This window comes from Cavia porcellus, unplaced genomic scaffold, assembly GCF_034190915.1.
Source record: "Cavia porcellus strain 051 isolate PalLab524CR breed Dunkin Hartley unplaced genomic scaffold, mCavPor4.1 scaffold_3, whole genome shotgun sequence".
NCBI classification, from domain to species: Eukaryota; Metazoa; Chordata; class Mammalia; order Rodentia; family Caviidae; genus Cavia; species Cavia porcellus.
Genome location: NW_026947486.1, coordinates 73,687,044 through 73,704,841, shown reverse-complemented (window position 1 = coordinate 73,704,841; position 17,798 = coordinate 73,687,044).

Sequence of the window (17,798 nt, the reverse complement as noted above, 5' to 3'; positions counted from 1 at the left end):
ACAAAAGAATTCAAAGGTCTTTACATTGAAAACAGCAGCAATATGAAAAAGGAGACTGAATATCACAAAATGGAAAGATATTTCTTGTTCTTGGGTAGGAATAACTGACTTAGTGAAAATGGTCACTCTCCCAAAATCATTACACAGATTTACTGCAATGCTAATTAAAATACCAGTAGTATACATAACCAAATTAGATAAAATATTCTTAAAATTCATTTGGAACCAGATGAGACGTGGAATACCAAAAAAAAAAAATTTGGGAAATAAAGGCAAGGCAGAAGACATCACAATTCCTGTTTTGAAATTATGTAATATAGCTACTGTGATAAAACAGAACAATATGTCAATAAAAACGAAGTGAAAGGTAAATGGAATGGGTTAGAATATTTAGAAACAACTCCAAACACTTTACTGATCTTATCTTCAATAAAGGGCCAAAAACATTCACTGGAAGAAAGATAGAAAGATAGCCTTCTTAATAAATTGTACTGGAGATTCAACACACCAAGTATTAAATTCAACACACCAATTATTAAAACTAGTCCTATGTTTTTCACCATGCACTAAAATAAAATAAAAATGGACCAAATATCTAAATATTAAAACAGAAACTTTAAATCTGCTGGAAGAGCAAATAACAGAACTCGTGAAGACATAGATATTGGTAAAGTCTTTATGAAGAAAATCCTGATCACACAGAATCAACAACTAAGACCTCATCTTATTAAAAAGCTTTTGCATAGTGAAAGAAATCCCTCACAGAATGAAGAGATGAATCACAAAGTAGGGAAAAAAATTGCCGTATTTCTTCAAACAAAGAACTAGTATCTAGAAAAAATACTCAAAATAATCATATTCCTTAAACTTAAAAACTTAAACCAAAAATGAGCACCTGACATTAATATACACTTTTCAGATGAAGAAATGTTAAAGAAAGATAAACGAGACAATGTATGCACCTTGAGAACATACTGTTAAGTGAAATAAATCAAACACACATGTAATATTACATTGTTTGTCTGAGGATCAAAGTTTAAAGTGGATATTATGAAGCTGAAAGAAAATGCTCATATGGGAAGAGGAATTAAGGAGAGGACGGGTGAAAGAGAGGAAAAAAAATGAATCAAAATGAGAAAAAAAGAAAAGTGGAAAGAAAAATTTTGTAAATAATTTGAGGAAGACAGGATAAAGCAGGGGAGGTGAAGGGAAAAAAGAAGACGCAAGATGTGAAGGTACAAATTCCATATGATTAATGTGACAAGTATGTACTTATAAAATGTTCCTATAAACTTAACTAATAAAGGCAAAGAAAATAAAAAAGGAAAAGTAACGATATCCCATGTTTCTGAATAAAGAGAACACAAATTCCCAAAATGCCTATACTGTAAAAATTGATCTGTAGATTTGATGAGATCCCAATTAAATACCAAAATCATTCTTCACAGAGCCAGTGAAAATAATCTTCAAATTATTATAGAACCAGAGGAGAACCCAAATAACAAAACTCAATCCTAGGCAACAAGACAAATCAAGAGTCTCCATAATCTTGAATTTAAAATTTCATTACAAATCTACAATTATAAAGAAAGCTTGGTAATCATGCAAAAATAGAGACGTAAAAACAGTTCTATGCATATTCATTCATCTTGACAAAATGTTCAAAAGCATATGCTGGAGGACAGATAGTTTCTTTAACAAATTTTTCTGGGAAAGCTGGCCGAACACAGGCAGGATTTTGAGTCTAGAGCCACAGCTCTCACCATGTACTAAAGATAAAAATGAATCAAAAATAGAAATTAAAAAAAAACACTTTACCTACTGTATAATAAAATATATAAAGTTGTCCATTACAAAGATATTGGAAAGGGCTTTCTGAATGAATCCTCAATTGCACAAGAAGTAACATCTAGAATCAAAACATATAATAATACTTATTCGAAAGTTTATTCACAGCACAAGAAACAACCAGAAAACCAAAGAGCCAAACTACAGAATGGCAAAACATTTTTTGCCAACTTTATCTCAAACAGATGTCTAACATACAGAATACAGGAAAACTAAAAAAAGAAGAACTCTTCCCAAAATAATGACCCAATCATGTACTGGGCAATTTTGAAATGAATAGATAATTCTCAGAAGTATTGAAAATGGCCAATAAATATATGAGAAAATGTTAGATACTTTTTGTTATGAGACAAATGTAAATTAAAACATCTTATACATTCCATCTTACTACAGAAAGAATGGATATCATAAATAAATCAAATAATAACAAATGCTGGTGAAATTACAGGGGAAAAGAAACACTTCCAAATTGCTGTGGCAATGTAAACTAGCATGCATACTATGGAAATATTATAGAAATTCCTAAATAAATGAACCAAAAATAAAAAATTACATTCAACAGAGATATTCCCTTTCTAATTATCTACCCAAAACAGACACAGTGATAATGCTTATCCATTTTTGTAGCACCATAACTCATAACCTTGGAAGCAGCACATATGTCAATCAACAGATAAAAAGAAAAATTTTAGTACAGATTGCAGCATTACTCTGTCATAAAGAAAGATCAACTAGTCATTTGTAGCAAAATGAATGGATCTTCAGACCCCAAATTTAAGTGAAATAAATCAGACACACAAGTTTAAATATCAAATGGTTTCTCTTATTTGAAAAAAAAAAAAAACTTAAGAACCAATGAGTTAAAGAGCAAAATAAAAGCTGGACAGATCATTTTTAAAAATAGAGAGGGCCAAGACCGATAAGGAGAAAAGAAGGAGAGGAGAATTTCCAAAGTATTAAAGCCATGACCAGAGATAGCATCAGATCTGCCTGCTAACTGGCAGGGAGAATTACTGAGACTGGGTGTCTTAGGCTCAAGCTCTAAGTTCAAAGCAAAAATGGTAAAATTGTGTTTGCAATCACACAGCAAGTAAACCAAGAAAGGAACTGTGAAAACATTGAAAGTACTTGCCAGAAAATCATGTGGGAGTCATGAATCAGATGTGTATTCTCTTCTTGGAATATTTGGTATAAGATCACACAGGATTTTTTCTTTTCTTTTCTATCTCTTCTTTTTCTTTCTCTTTCCTTCTCCATTTCCTTTTGTTTCTCCTCCTTCCCCTTCTTCCTCTCCTTCACTTTTTCTTCACTTTCACCCTCACACTTCCTTCCTCCTTCTTTTTTTCTCTGCCTGATTTATTTGGTGTCCATTTTGCACATCTCTTCTCTTTATTTCTTCATTTCAAGCTTCCATTTCAATATTTGTTACTTGCTTTTTCTACTTTCAAAATTCATCTTATTAGTTTGCTACATTCTGATTTTCCTTAATCATGTCTATATTTTCTTGTATTAACCTTTGTCTTTTCTGTTTTATTCATTTGCCCATCCTTATATTATATGGCTCTCTGTTTTCCCTTCCCTCTATTCCATTTCACAGGTAACCAAATATATCAACTGGCTCTGACAATCTCAAAGCCTTCTTCAATCCCAATTCTCTCTCCCTGCATCCCAACCTTTCCAAAGCAAGTATCTTGTTAAAATCCTCTAACTGACACCTCAATTCAACTGAAACACCTCCAACAGAATTTGGCTTCCTAAATTACCTATTATTAGTTCTCCTCTCTTCTTTTCCTTGTACAGACCTTCAGTCTTCTTTCAAAAATCCTATATTTGTTTTTTTCACTTTTCTTTCTAAATCACAGACTAACTGCTGATAACAATAATATATAGGTTTCAAATAATATTGGTAAAAATTGAAAGTGTAAAATCAATGCTATTACATGTAAACAATGTGGGATTAAGCATGTCGATGCTGTTATAACCAGTAGTAATTATTTCCTCAAAATGCAATAACAGGATGCATACAAGTCAAATTCAGCGGCCAAAGAGGTGATTAAAACATAAAGGAAAGACAGCATCTAACAAAAAAGTCTTTTTTTATTTAAAGAGAGAAGAAAAAAAAAAAAAAAGAAAGGACATAAAAAAAAAACAATGTAGTAAAAGGGTACAAATAATATAGTATTTCTAGAAAAAAATACATAAAGTACGAAATCACCAATTAATAGGTTACATATTATCTTCCCAGAAACAGTTGTCCATATCACTAAATTAAAGCGTATAAAGTGAACATTCATACGGTGAAATTGGAGACAGTTCAGTTCAATAATCCAACAAAAGCTCAGTTATATGGTTTTCCATCCTACACTTCCGAACATACCTGCGGTTATATCCCTTAGTCCACCTTACTTTCCTCTACTTTTTACAGTAACAATTAGACTTTTAGAGTTTTATTACTCTCACAGTTCTTATTATTTTTTGAAGAGAATAAAAACAAATGTGACTAAGCAAAACAGAGTCAGTTAGAACAAAAGGGTGGGCATAGCACGTGATGCAAAAATAGAATACCAGGTGATCAAAAGTGGTTACCATTGTGACTCTTGCTATTTTTAAGTTGAGTTGTCTATATCATCGGGTATAATAGAATTGATCAAAACAGTACGGAACAAAACCAATAAAATCTACACTGAGGACCTTACAGGACTTCAAAAAAAAAAAAAAAAAAGGATGACAGTCAATCCATAATGGGCGTCATAGTATATCTTATTGCCTTCAAAGTGATTGCCTATACCCTCAAACATAATACTATCAAACAAAATAGAATATATAATAATCAGACAGAACAAGATGGGGAGAGCAATACTGGGGTTCAAGCCAGGTTAATAGGACAACAAAAAAGTTACTATAATATGTCCCATTATTCTTTAATTTAGTTTTCCCTTAATTAAAAATAAGAGAAAATACATTAATTTAATAATAGGGGGAAGATTGAGATAAGAGAGGACATTGTAATAGAACAATGCAGGGGAGAACCGAGGAATTCAAGCATCACTGTGTTTCACCACCAGACAATCTAACATGATAGTCGTCACCATACTGCCTCTTTCCTTAAATTATTTGAGTGTAACTTTTGTGTTATAATTTCAAGCGTATCTAGACAGCGTGAAGCCTTTCAAGGGAATGCAAGAATTACAGGGTATTTAGAACCTGATAATAGAAAACAAACAATGGTTTCTATATTATCTCTTTGCCTATAAAGAATTTTGTTTATACTATAGCATATAGTGAAATATAGTAAGATTCAACATGTTAAAACCAGTGGAAACAGATATACTACAGCTTGATGGGACTTCAAAAGAAGATGATATTAAATCAGCACTAGCTTTTATGCTGTGTTGCTTTCTTCAAAATAGTTATTCGTGCTATCATAGATACTATAATCTGTTGGGAGCCGCGGCCGACACCGGTCGCCTTACTTGGCGGACGTAGGGCCTGTGGGTGGGAGCGGAGCCTGAGCTAGATTGCCCCTCCCATCGAGTGAGCCAAGTTGGCGCCTGCTTCCTGCCCCCTGATTGCCCTGGCGACTTAAACAACCCGCTCTGTAAGATAGTCTGCCTAGCAACAACTGATGTTAGCCAGTCAGCCCGCATCGCGCGCTTTGAACTGATTGGCCACTGTTACCCTATAAAAGTGAATGCCTCTCCCGCCACGAGGAAGAAGCACAGAGAGAGATAGAGAAAGTCCACCGGCGAGAAAGGGCTGGTGGCAGAGCGGAGGCCTCGCGGGGCCCACGCGGAGACAACTAAAGGCAAGATTGCACACCGTCAGAATCTGCCGCGTGTTCTTCCTGCAGGCCGGGAGCGACACCGACATCTGGTGGCCCGTACGGGGACTGATCAACCCCAAGACGCGGCGGTGGTGTGCAACGCTCCAGCGTGGTGCTGCTGTACAGGTGAGTGGGGATAAGCCTGGGCTCTGGGTGGCGCGCACCTACAGGGCTTTTAGACTCCCCTCAGGCTCACACGTAGGTGACGGGTTCTTTAAGTCACACGCAGTGAGTTACAGCCCTTAGAGGTTAGAGATGGGTAATTTACCGAGCGCGGAGGCGCGGCCCTTGGTAAAGGCCCTTAGAAAGCTTTTAAAAGCTAGAGACCTCAGGGTAGGTCAAAAAACACTGGAACTATTCATAGCAGAGGTAGATAGGGTGGCTCCCTGGTTTTTACCCACGGGGCATTTAAACCTGCCGTCATGGGAGAAGTTAGGCGGGGACCTCGCCTCGGCGGAATTGGAAGGCGATATTTCGCCAGCTATTCGCCCCCTGTGGGAAATGATACATGCGTGCCTTGAAAGGGAGGGGAAGGGGTTCCCGTCGGCAGTTAGAGACGCGGAAATCATAGACGCACGCAAGGCTTTTGAGCAGGCAAAGTCGGAATGCTCTCGGGAGGGATCTGTACAGGGGGAGAAGATCCAGGGAAAGATAGAGGACACCCAAGCTCTGGGGTCCTCTGACTTAGATAGCGAGGAGGAACCAGAAGGTGGGGCAGGAAGCAGAGAGGCCCAAAACCCCTATGCCGAGTTGCGCCGTGAATTGTGTGCGTGCGCCGCCCAGGAAAAGCAGAGAGAGGAGAAAGGGCCCCCGAGCGCTCTCTGGCGGGGAGGAGATAGAGAGCCATCCGCTCCGCCCTGGAGCTCTTTTCCAGAAGTAGCTCCCCGCCGAGAGGCCGCTACAGGGAACCCTCCCTTCTCTCAGCCGGCACAGGAAGTGATGCCCCGTTCCACTCTGTCGCGACCGCCGTCCTATGACGTCGCGCTGCGGGGCGGACGGTATTTTCATGGGCGGTTATGGAAGGGTGAACGATGGTTCGGAGGGGATCCACCGATGCAAGGACTAGATTACGGTCCTTATGGAGTATACCCTGTGCAAATGGCCCCAGGCAAAGGGCGCAATGTTTGGGAACTGTTTAAAATAAAACAGATTAGAAAATTAAAAAGCACTGTCATGACCTTCGGGCCCACAGCTCCTTATACCATAGCTATGCTAGAGAATCTTGCCTCTCAGCCTCTTACACCGGGTGACTGGATGCAGCTGGCCAAGGCGTGCCTTCCTTCAGGTAGTTATCTTGATTGGCGAGCCTGGTATGCCGAGTTTGCCATCGAGCAAGCAGAAAAGAATGTTAACAGGGGGCATGCAAGGTGGAACGAAGATATGCTCCAGGGCTCAGGTCAATATAGGGATGACCAAACTCAGTTCCCCAATGAGGTGTATGACCAAATCTCTAATATTGGGCTCCGCGCATGGAAACAGGTGAACGGTGCGGGGGCGGCCTCATTATGCCTTTCAAAGATAGTACAGGGTGCCACAGAGCCATTTGTTGATTTCGTGGCTAGGATGCAGGACGCGGCTGATAAAGTTTTTTCAGACCAAGAAGTGGCAAAGCCCCTGATCAAACAACTCATTTTTGAACAATGCACAACGGAGTGCAAAGCGGCTCTTGCCCCGCATAAAAACAAGGATCTCAATGCTTGGATTAGGATGTGTAGGGAGATTGGAGGGCAGATGACTGCAGCAAAGCTTGCGGCGGCCTTTGTAGCCGCGACAGCACAAGCTAAGGGTGCTTCCGGACCTAAGCGAGATCGTAAGCCCAAAGGATGTTTTGGCTGCGGGGAACCAGGGCATATTAGGAGAGACTGTCCGCACAGTGTTAATACATGGGAAGGGCCAATAGGCGTGTGCGAACGATGCAGGAAGGGAACACACAAAGCGAAAGATTGCAGATCAGTTTTTGATGCCCAGGGAAACCGCATTAGTGGCAGGGGGATTCAGGAGCCAAAAAACGGCCAGAGGGGGCCCTCCTTACGGACGGACCCCCGCCCCCTAGACAGGACAACACAAAATGGCAGCCCTCCACAAGGGCTACCCCTGGGTCAGCAGGCGTGGACCTCTGTGTCGCCTCCGGACTCCTATTAACGCCCGATATGGGCGTTCAGGTGGTCGGGACCACCTTCAAGGGACCGCTACCTGAAAAATCAGTTGGTTTAGTGATTGGACGGTCCTCCACAGCCCTCCGGGGCCTTACCGTGCTCCCTGGGGTTATAGACTCAGACTACACAGGAAACATTAAGATTATGGTCCAATCTCATGTAGGGACCATGGTGATTAATGAGGGGGATAAGATAGCACAACTTTTATTGCTCCCCAGTCTCCATGAGAGATTCCAGTCTAGACAACGGGTTAGAGGGGATCAGGGTTTTGGCTCCTCTGGAGAAATTTTTGAAGGACTTCATATGACTCTTGATAAAAGACCCATGTTCTCGCTCAGGGTTAATGGTAGAAATATAACAGGACTCCTGGATACAGGGGCAGACCGCTCCATTGTCTCCAAGAGGGACTGGCCTTCTAGCTGGCCCACCAATACAGCTGACAACACACTCCAAGGGTTGGGGATGGTGGCTGCCCCCCAGGTTAGTGCCGTGACCCTGCCTTGGTGTGATGAGGAGGGTCACCAAGGACATTTTCAACCTTTTGTTCTACAGCTGCCGGTATCTTTGTGGGGAAGAGACATCCTCACTCAGATGGATGTCACTCTTACATCCACCTGCTCTCCTCAAGCCAAGGGTATACTTAAAAATCAGGGATATGTTCCCGGCAAGGGCCTGGGCTCTGCCCTGCAGGGCCGGACATCTCCCGTACCTGTAGAGAAAAGGGAAGGTAGACACGGGCTGGGTTTTTCCTAGGGGCCGCTGAGGAAGTTCTCCTGCCTACTCCAATTAAGATCACTTGGAAGTCCCTGAGTCCAGTTTGGGTACCTCAGTGGCCCCTACCCAAGGAGAAGCTTTTAGCGTTAACCGAGATAGTCAAAACCCAGCTTCAGGCAGGGCACATAAAGCCATCAACCTCCCCTTGGAATACCCCTGTTTTTGTTATTAGAAAGAAATCAGGCAAGTGGAGGCTGCTCCATGATTTAAGGGCGGTCAACGCGCAGATGCAGCCCCTGGGGGCGGTCCAGAGGGGGCTGCCAGCTCTCTCAGCCATCCCTCAGTCTTGGCCAATTTATGTTATAGATCTTGAGACTGTTTCTTCTCAATCCCCCTGCATCCAGAGGACACCCATAGGTTCGCCTTTACCTTACCCACCATTAACCAAGAAAGCCCTGATCTCAGATACGAGTGGATAACGCTGCCCCAAGGTATGGCCAACAGTCCCACTATGTGTCAGATTTACCTTGATTCCCTACTGGCCCCCCTACGGAAATCCTTTCCCAAGATAAGATGTGTGCATTACATGGACGACCTTTTGCTCAGCGGCAGGGACCCAGACATGCTGAATAATATGCTCGGCCAGTTGGTCGAGGCCCTGAGAAAGGCTAATCTACATATTGCCCCTGACAAGATTCAAGGAGGAGACATAGTGACTTACTTGGGTACCAAAGTCTCCCCTACATCGATTTCTCCACAGAAGGTAACCATCAGAACAGATAATCTTACAACCCTAAATGACATGCAAAAGTTACTGGGAGATATAAATTGGATCAGACCTTACTTGCACATCCCTAATTCGGACTTAAAGCCCCTGTTTGATCTCCTAAGAGGGGATCCGGATATTGCCTCCCCTAGAAAGTTCACCCCAGAGGCCAGAGTTGCTCTAAAAAAGATAGAAGAGGCCCTAAGCAAAGCTACATTACAGAGAATTGACCCAGAACAGCCTTTTGAGGTCTGCTTGTTGCAGACCAGTTCCCAGCCCACGGCAGTGATTTGACAGAAAGGACCACTTCTGTGGGTGCACCCTAAGGTTTCACTTGCCAAGATTATTGAACATTACCCGGAAGCAGTTGCTTCTCTGGCTCTGGAGGCACATAGTAGAGCCATCCAGCATTTTGGCTCCACACCTCACGCTATTCGGGTGCCTTATACCGCTTCTCAAATAAAAATTCTGACTGCTTGCATAGATACTTGGGCCATCCTGAGATGCGTATTTCTTGGGGAGATAGACAATCAGTTCCCTAAGGACCCTATACTACAGTTTATTACTCAACATCCGGTGATATTTCCAAAAATCACCGCCCCTGCACCCCTTACTCCTGCAACAACAGTCTATACTGATGGGTCAAAAACCGGGATAGGGGCCTATGTGGTCTCAGGCATGCCTCCAGTTAACATACAGTTTGAACTAGATCAACCACAGGTGGTGGAGTTACAAATTGTACAAACCGTCCTCGAGAAGTTCCCAGGGGCCCTTAATATTGTTTCTGATTCAAAATATGTTGTCAATGCCATGCAGGTCCTTGAGACTGCAGGCCCAATTAAACCAACCTCCAAAGTAACTAACTTGTTTTTGTCTATCCAGACATTGCTCATAAATAGACACAACAAAATATACATCACTCACATAAGAGCACATACACACCTACCAGGGCCCATGGTACAGGGCAATGCGGCTGCTGACGCGGCCACTCGCCCGTTATGGATTTTCAATATGTTATCTCCAATAGAGCAAGCCCGTCAGTTCCATGACAAATTCCATGTCAATGCCAGGACGCTAGCCAACCAGTACCGCATCTCCAGGGCTGACGTGCGGGACATCGTGCGACTGTGCGGCTCATGCGCCACACACGCGCCTGCCATATCAATGGGGGTTAACCCCAGAGGGTTGATCCCTGGCGATATTTGGCAAATGGATGTCACACACATAACAGAATTTGGATCTCTTAAGTATGTCCATGTCTCCACGGACACCTGTTCTCATATTCGCAACTGCAGAGACAGGTGAAAAGGTATCTAATGTGATCAATCACTGCTTAGCGGCTTGGGCCACGTGGGGCAAGCCCAAAATATTAAAGACAGATAACGGACCAGCCTATACAGGAAAAGCCTTCAATGAGTTCTGTAAGACTATGGAAGTACACTTAAAACATGGGATCCCATATAATCCTCAAGGCCAAGGAATTATTGAAAGAGCTCACAAAAGCCTCAAAGAAATCTTATATAAACAAAAAGGGGGAGTAGGCCAGGGCCTGCCCCCAAAGGCACGGCTATCCATGGCACTATTCACATACAATTTTTTAAACCTGAACAATAACAACCACCCCCCGGCTATGGAGCATTGTAATCCATCTCCTAGCAATAAGGGATGGGTAAAATGGAAAGATGTCCTGACGGGACAATGGATGGGCCCGGATCCGGTAGTCAGCTGGAACCGAGGTGCGGTTTGTGTTTTCCCGCAGGAACCGGGACGAGAACCATTGTGGGTCCCAGAAAGACTGACGCGTGCGACAAGCCCTTCGACTGAAGACTAATCCTGTCCTGCCGGAGACCAGCAGCAGGCCTGACAGCCAGATGAACCCGAAAAAGGCTGCTTTTTTCGTTGGGGGCGTTGTCCTAGCACTCCTCAGGATAAGTATGGTACATGCAGGGCTGGGGGGCCCCGCTTCTGGAATAGATCTTCGCACGAGCCTTCTTGGCAGTCCGTGCGATTGCGGAGGTGGCACGGTAAGCAGTATACCACCTAGCGCCAAAAAAGGACCAGGGACCGATTGTGGGGATAAAACAGCATTCTCAGTTGTGTACCCCTCCACTGCAGGAGGATTTAGTCAACCATCCTATCAGTGCATACTTAAGCCTAAGGTGAGTCCCTCAGGGCCTGGTGATCTCGCCACATGTCCCTGCACTAAGTTTGAGGAATCCATGCATGTTACATGCTATACAGAGACAAAACAATGCAAATTTAAAAGTACAACCTATTGGATGGCAACGCTAACTACAACTAAAAGCCCTGTTGCCCCTAACCATATTCCCGCTGCTGTAGGCAGTTCTCCATTCATGCAGTCAGGTTGTAATGGAGAGGTTGGAGAAACGGTCTGTTGGTCTATGACCGCTCCCGTTCACATCTCTGACGGTGGAGGGGTCCAAGACCAGTACCGACAGGAACAGGTCATCGAGGGATGGGAACAATTAAATCCGTTCCCTGAAGTCAATTACCATCCACTCCTACGCCCAAAATCCCGAGGCATTAACCTTGACCCCGCTACTGAATCCATATTAGAGGCTACCCACAAAGCACTCAATCTTACTGACCCAGGGCTGGCCTCCGATTGTTGGCTGTGTATGATGATGGGAGAATCATGGCCGCTGGCCATGCCTTTTAGAGACTATGAAAGTGAACCTTACAATTATAGCACACCCTATAATTGCTCACATGGGCCTCCATTTCGGGTCCAGTTTATGGGACAATTTAATGCATCCTGTTTCCAAAAGTACCCACAAAATAATAGTTATGATATTGTTGTTGGAGCGCTGGCAGTCGCCTCGTGTGAGTCCATAACCAATGTAAGTAGTAGCTCGCCGCTATGTGCCCCCTTTGGCAAAGTATTTGCTTGCGGCAATGGTCATGCTTATACCTACCTGCCCAGTAATTGGACCGGCCTATGTGGCCTAGCTTACTTGTTGCCTGACATTGGTATTGTCCCTGGGGACCAACCCATGCCCATCCCAGCTGTGGACACCTTTATAAAAAGACATAAGAGAGATGTGCTGATTTTACCTCTCTTGGCTGGTCTGGGGATAACTGGAGCCCTGGCCGCCGGGACTGCGGGCCTAGGAGTTTCATTAACCAAATATACTCAGTTATCCAAGCAATTGATAGAAGACATGTCTATAGTTGAGAGAACCCTTCAGGAGATACAAGATCAAATTGATTCCCTTGCAGAGGTTGTTCTGCAGAATAGAAGGGGCCTAAATCTACTCACTGTAGAGAGGGGAGGTATCTGTATTGCCTTACAGGAAAGATGCTGCTTTTATGCCAACAAGTCCGGAATCGTTCGAGACCGATTAAAGAAACTGCAAGAAGACCTAGAAAAGAGAAGAAAAGAACTACAAGACAATCCCTTTTGGGGAGCCTGGAATGGCTTGCTCCCCTATATTTTACCATTGTTAGGTCCCCTGTGCTCCTTGCTTCTGCTCTTACTTGTAGGACCATTCTTGCTCCGATGGGTTACATCATTTATTAATGGGCGCCTTGCGGCGGCCCGGCATCAAGTATGCCTGGTTGCCCATGCGGCCCTGGCAGCAGCCCGTGATGGGCACAATGACCCCCAGGCTTATGCATGGCTCGCTCGACTGGCCTACGACCGGGTCTAGATGTGGCGGGTCTTCCGCACTCCTTCCCTATTGACACCACACAGCAGGGTAGGTGAGTCAATGACGGGTAAGAGCGTGCCTCCCCAGCACGACTCGACCTAAGCCAGGCCCTACCCCATACTGCACGAAAGCCGCTGGATTACTAGAATCTGCCCAGATCTAGATGTCTCTCCGAGGGGATCACACGGAGGGGCATGAGTGCATGCTTATGTGCATCCAGGTTCCGTCCAGTTCACTCCTGGCCCTGGAAAAAGGACGAGGGTCTCAAGGCCTTGGTGGACCCGGGGACGGCCGACCAGGGTCCAAGCCAAGGGCCTACGGTGGGCCTCAACACAAAGCATAAGCCTCTGCACTCGATCCAGGGCGGGCTGCGATGCATACATTCATTCAAAGTAAATAAAATAGGGGGAGATGTTGGGAGCCGCGGCCAACACCGGTCGCCTTACTTGGCGGACGTAGGGCCTGTGGGTGGGAGCGGAGCCTGAGCTAGATTGCCCCTCCCATCGAGTGAGCCAAGTTGGCGCCTGCTTCCTGCCCCCTGATTGCCCTGGCGACTTAAACAACCCGCTCTGTAAGATAGTCTGCCTAGCAACAACTGATGTTAGCCAGTCAGCCCGCATCGCGCGCTTTGAACTGATTGGCCACTGTTACCCTATAAAAGTGAATGCCTCTCCCGCCACGAGGAAGAAGCACAGAGAGAGATAGAGAAAGTCCACCGGCGAGAAAGGGCTGGTGGCAGAGCGGAGGCCTCGCGGGGCCCACGCGGAGACAAATAAAGGCAAGATTGCACACCGTCAGAATCTGTCACGTGTTCTTCCTGCAGGCCGGGAGTGACACCGACAATAATCGAACAACCCAGGTTAAAACCATTCTGGGTAATGAGTGAAAACATTATATGGCTTCAAACCAATATGATCGGGAATCATGATTAACACATATTTCTATGTATTCTTATCATTTCTTACACTAGGGAAACTATTCGGTATTTATACATGTGAGTTTGATTTATTTCACTTATGAGTATTATCTCAAGCTGCGTCCATTTATTTATAAGTGTGTAAATGCGGTCATTCTTTATAGCTGAGTAGTACTCCATTGTATAAAAACACCACAACTTTTTTATCCATTCTTCAGTTGATGGACACTTACTTAGCTTGTTTCCAAGATCTGGCTATTACAAATTGTGCTTCTATAAACATGGGTGCACATACTTCACTGTGGTATGATGCTTTCAGTTCTTCTTGTAATACGCCTAAAGTGGTATAGCTGGGTCATATGGGGCTTCCAGTCCTAGTTTTCTGAGAAATCTCCAAAGTGACCCCCACAATGGTTGCACTAGTCTACACTCTATCCAACAGTGCAAGAGAGTTCCTTTTTCTCCACAGCCTATCCAGCAATTGTTGTTGTTGGTTTTCTTGATCTTGGGCATTCTTTCAGGAGTGAGATGAAATCTCAGTGTGGTTTTGATTTGCATTTCTCTAATGACCAATGATGATGAACATTTTTTGACATATTTATTTCCCATTTGTATTTCTTCATCTGAGAATTGTTTATTCATCTCAGATGCCCATTTTTAGACTGGGTCTTTCAATTTTGGGTTCTGATTCTTTTTTTGATTATTTATATATTTTAGACAGAAGTCCTTTGTCTGAGGGGGAGTTAACTAAGATTTTTTTCCCAGGTTGTGGGTTTTCTTCTCACCACACTGGAGACTTCTTTTGATGTGCAGAAACTTTTTAATAAGAGGTGCTCCCAGTTATTGATTCTGGGAAGTATTTCCCAGGCGGTTTGAGTCCTGTTTATGAATTTTCTACCTACTCCTATATCTTCAAGGTTTTTACCCAATTTGTCTTCCAATAGATTTAGTGTTTCTGGTTTAATATTTAGAACTTTGATCCATTTAGATTTTAGTTTAGTACATGGTGATAGGCATGGGTCTAGTTTTAGTTTTCGACATATGGAGAGCCAGTTTTTCCAGCACCATTTATTAAAGAGACTGTCGTACTCCCAGTGAACCTGTTTGGCACCTTTATCGAAGATAAGGTGTTTGAGTGTGTTTGCAGTTGTGGTTGTATCTTCTAATCTATTCCAGTGATCTTCAACTCTGCTTTGGTTCCAGTACCATGTTGATTTTACTACTGTTGCTTTGTAGTATAATTTCAAGTCAGGGATTGTGATACCTCCTGCCTTGCCTTTGCTGCTTAGAACTGTCCTTGCTATTCTAGGTCTCTTCTCACTCCAGATGTATTTTAGGATTGATTTCTCAAGTTCTATGAGGTATGTTGATGGTATTTTTATTGGGATTGCATTGAATCTGTATAAAAGTTTTGGGAGGATGGCCATTTTCACTATATTTATTATTCCTATCCATGAGCAAGGGGTGTTTTTCCAATTTCTGAAATCATCTTCAATTTCATTTTTCAGTGTAATATAATTTTCCCTATACAGAATTTTCACTTCTTTCGTGAGAGTAATTCCTAGACATTTCATTTTTTTTGGTTCCTAGTGTGAAGAATGTGGCTTCTCTTATTTCTCTTTCTGTGACTTTGTTGTTAGTCTATAGGAATACTATTGATTTTTGACTATTGATTTTATACCAGCTACATTACTAAATTTATTTATTATATCTAGCAGTCTTTCAATCGAGTTTTGGGGATCTTCTATATAGAGTATCATGTCATCTGCAAATAAAGATAGCTTAACTTCTTCTTTTCCTATCTTTACAGCATTTATTTCTCTCTCTTGTCTAATTGCTCTGGCTAGAACTTCCAGTACTATTTTAAATAGGAGCGGTGATTAGGGACACCCATTCTTGTGCCTGATTTTAAAGTAAAGTATTTCAATTTTTGGCCATTTATTGTGATATTGGCTGTTGGTTTGTCATAGATGGCCTATATTATACTGAGGTACAGACCATCTATTCCAGTTTTCTGCAGGGTTCTCATCATGAATGAATGTTGGACCTTATCAAAAGCTTTTTCTGCATCTACAGAAGTGATCATGTGGTTCTTACTTTTGGCTCTATTGATATGGTGCATTACATTTATTGATTTATGAATATTTAACCATCCCTGCATGCCTGGAATGAATCCCAATTGGTCATGGTGTACGACCTTGATGATTTGCTGCATCCTATTTGCCAATATTTTATTGAGGATTTTTGCATCTGTGTTCATTATGGAGATTGTTCTGTAGTTCCCTTTTTTAGTTGGGTCTTTCTCAGGTTTTGGTACTAGAGTAATATTTGCTTCCAGGAATGACTTAGGAAGGGTTGCTTCCCTTTCAATTTCATTGAAGAGTTTGAGGAGTGTTGGCATTATGTCTTCCTTGTATTTCTTGTTGAATTCTGCAGTGAATCTGTCTGGGCCTGGACTTTTCTTTGTAGGTAAGGATTTAATTACATTTTTTATTTCATTAATAGATATTGGATTATTCAGTAGTTTTACATCTTCATGACCTAGCTTTGGTACTTAGTATGTTTCTAGGAATCTGTCCATTTGCTCTGTGTTATCAATCCTTTAAGAGTAGAGGTTTTTGAAATAGGTGTTGATGGCTTTCTGTATTTCTATGGGGTCTGTAGTTATTTATCCTCTTTCATTCATTATTGCATGAATTTGAGGTTTTTCTTCCTTTTTTAAAAAATAAGGTTGACTAGGGCCTTATCAATTTTATTTATTCTTTCAAAGAACCAACTCTTTGATTCACTGATTTTTTGTATTTTTTTTAGTCTCTATTGCATTGATTTCTGCTCTGATTTTTATAATTTCTTCTCTTCTATTGGCTTTGGGATTGACTTGCTCTTGTTTTTCTAGATGTTTGAGGTGTAATATCAGTTTATTTATTGGTATTCATTCTGTTTTCCTGATGTGTGAACTCAGTGCTATAAATTTTCTCTGAGGAGAGCTTTCATTGCATCCCACAGATTCCAGTAAGTAGTATTTGCGTTTTGATTTTCTTGTAGGTAGTGTTTAATTTCTTCTTTGATTTTTTCTGTTACCCACTGATTACTGAAGAGTGTGTTATTCAGCTTCCATGTGTTTCTGGGAATTTTGTACTATCTTTTATCATTAATTTCTAATTTCATAGTGCTATGCTCCGATAGCATGCAAGGGATGATTTCAACCATTTTGTATTTATTTAGATATGTTTTGTGAATTAATATATGGTCTATTTTAGAAAATGACCCACGTACTGCTGAGAAGAATGTGCATTCTCTTGTTGTTGGGTGAAATACTCTGTATATGTCTATTAAGTCCATTCGTTCACAGGTGCCATTCAGTTCTTTTATTCCTTTGCTGATTTTCTGTCTGGTTGATCTGTCCATTGGTGTCAATCATGTGTTAAGATCTCCTGTTAGAAATGTGTCACTGTTAACTTGGTTTTTCATTTCTGTTAGTACTTGTTTTATATAAGTGGGTGCTCTGGAATTTGGTGCGTACATATTTAAGATAGTTATTTCTTCCTCTTGTAGTTTTCCCCTAACCAGTATGTAGTGACCTTCTTTATGTCTTCTGATCATTATTGGCTTGAAGTTCACCTTGTCTGAAAACAGAATAGCCACCCCCACTTTTTTGGGGGTTCCTGTTTTATGAAATATTGTTTTCCATCCTTTGAATTTCAGTCTGAGGGTATCCTTTTGGGTTAGATGGGTTTCTTGTAGACAACATATGGTTGGATTTTGTTTCTTTATCCATTCTGCCAGTTTGTTTCTTTTAATTGGTGCATTGAGACCATTTACGCTAATGGTTATAACTTTTCATATATTGGTTTATTGTTGACATGTTATCTTTCTGCTGTTGCATCTTTTTCTTCCTGTTCTG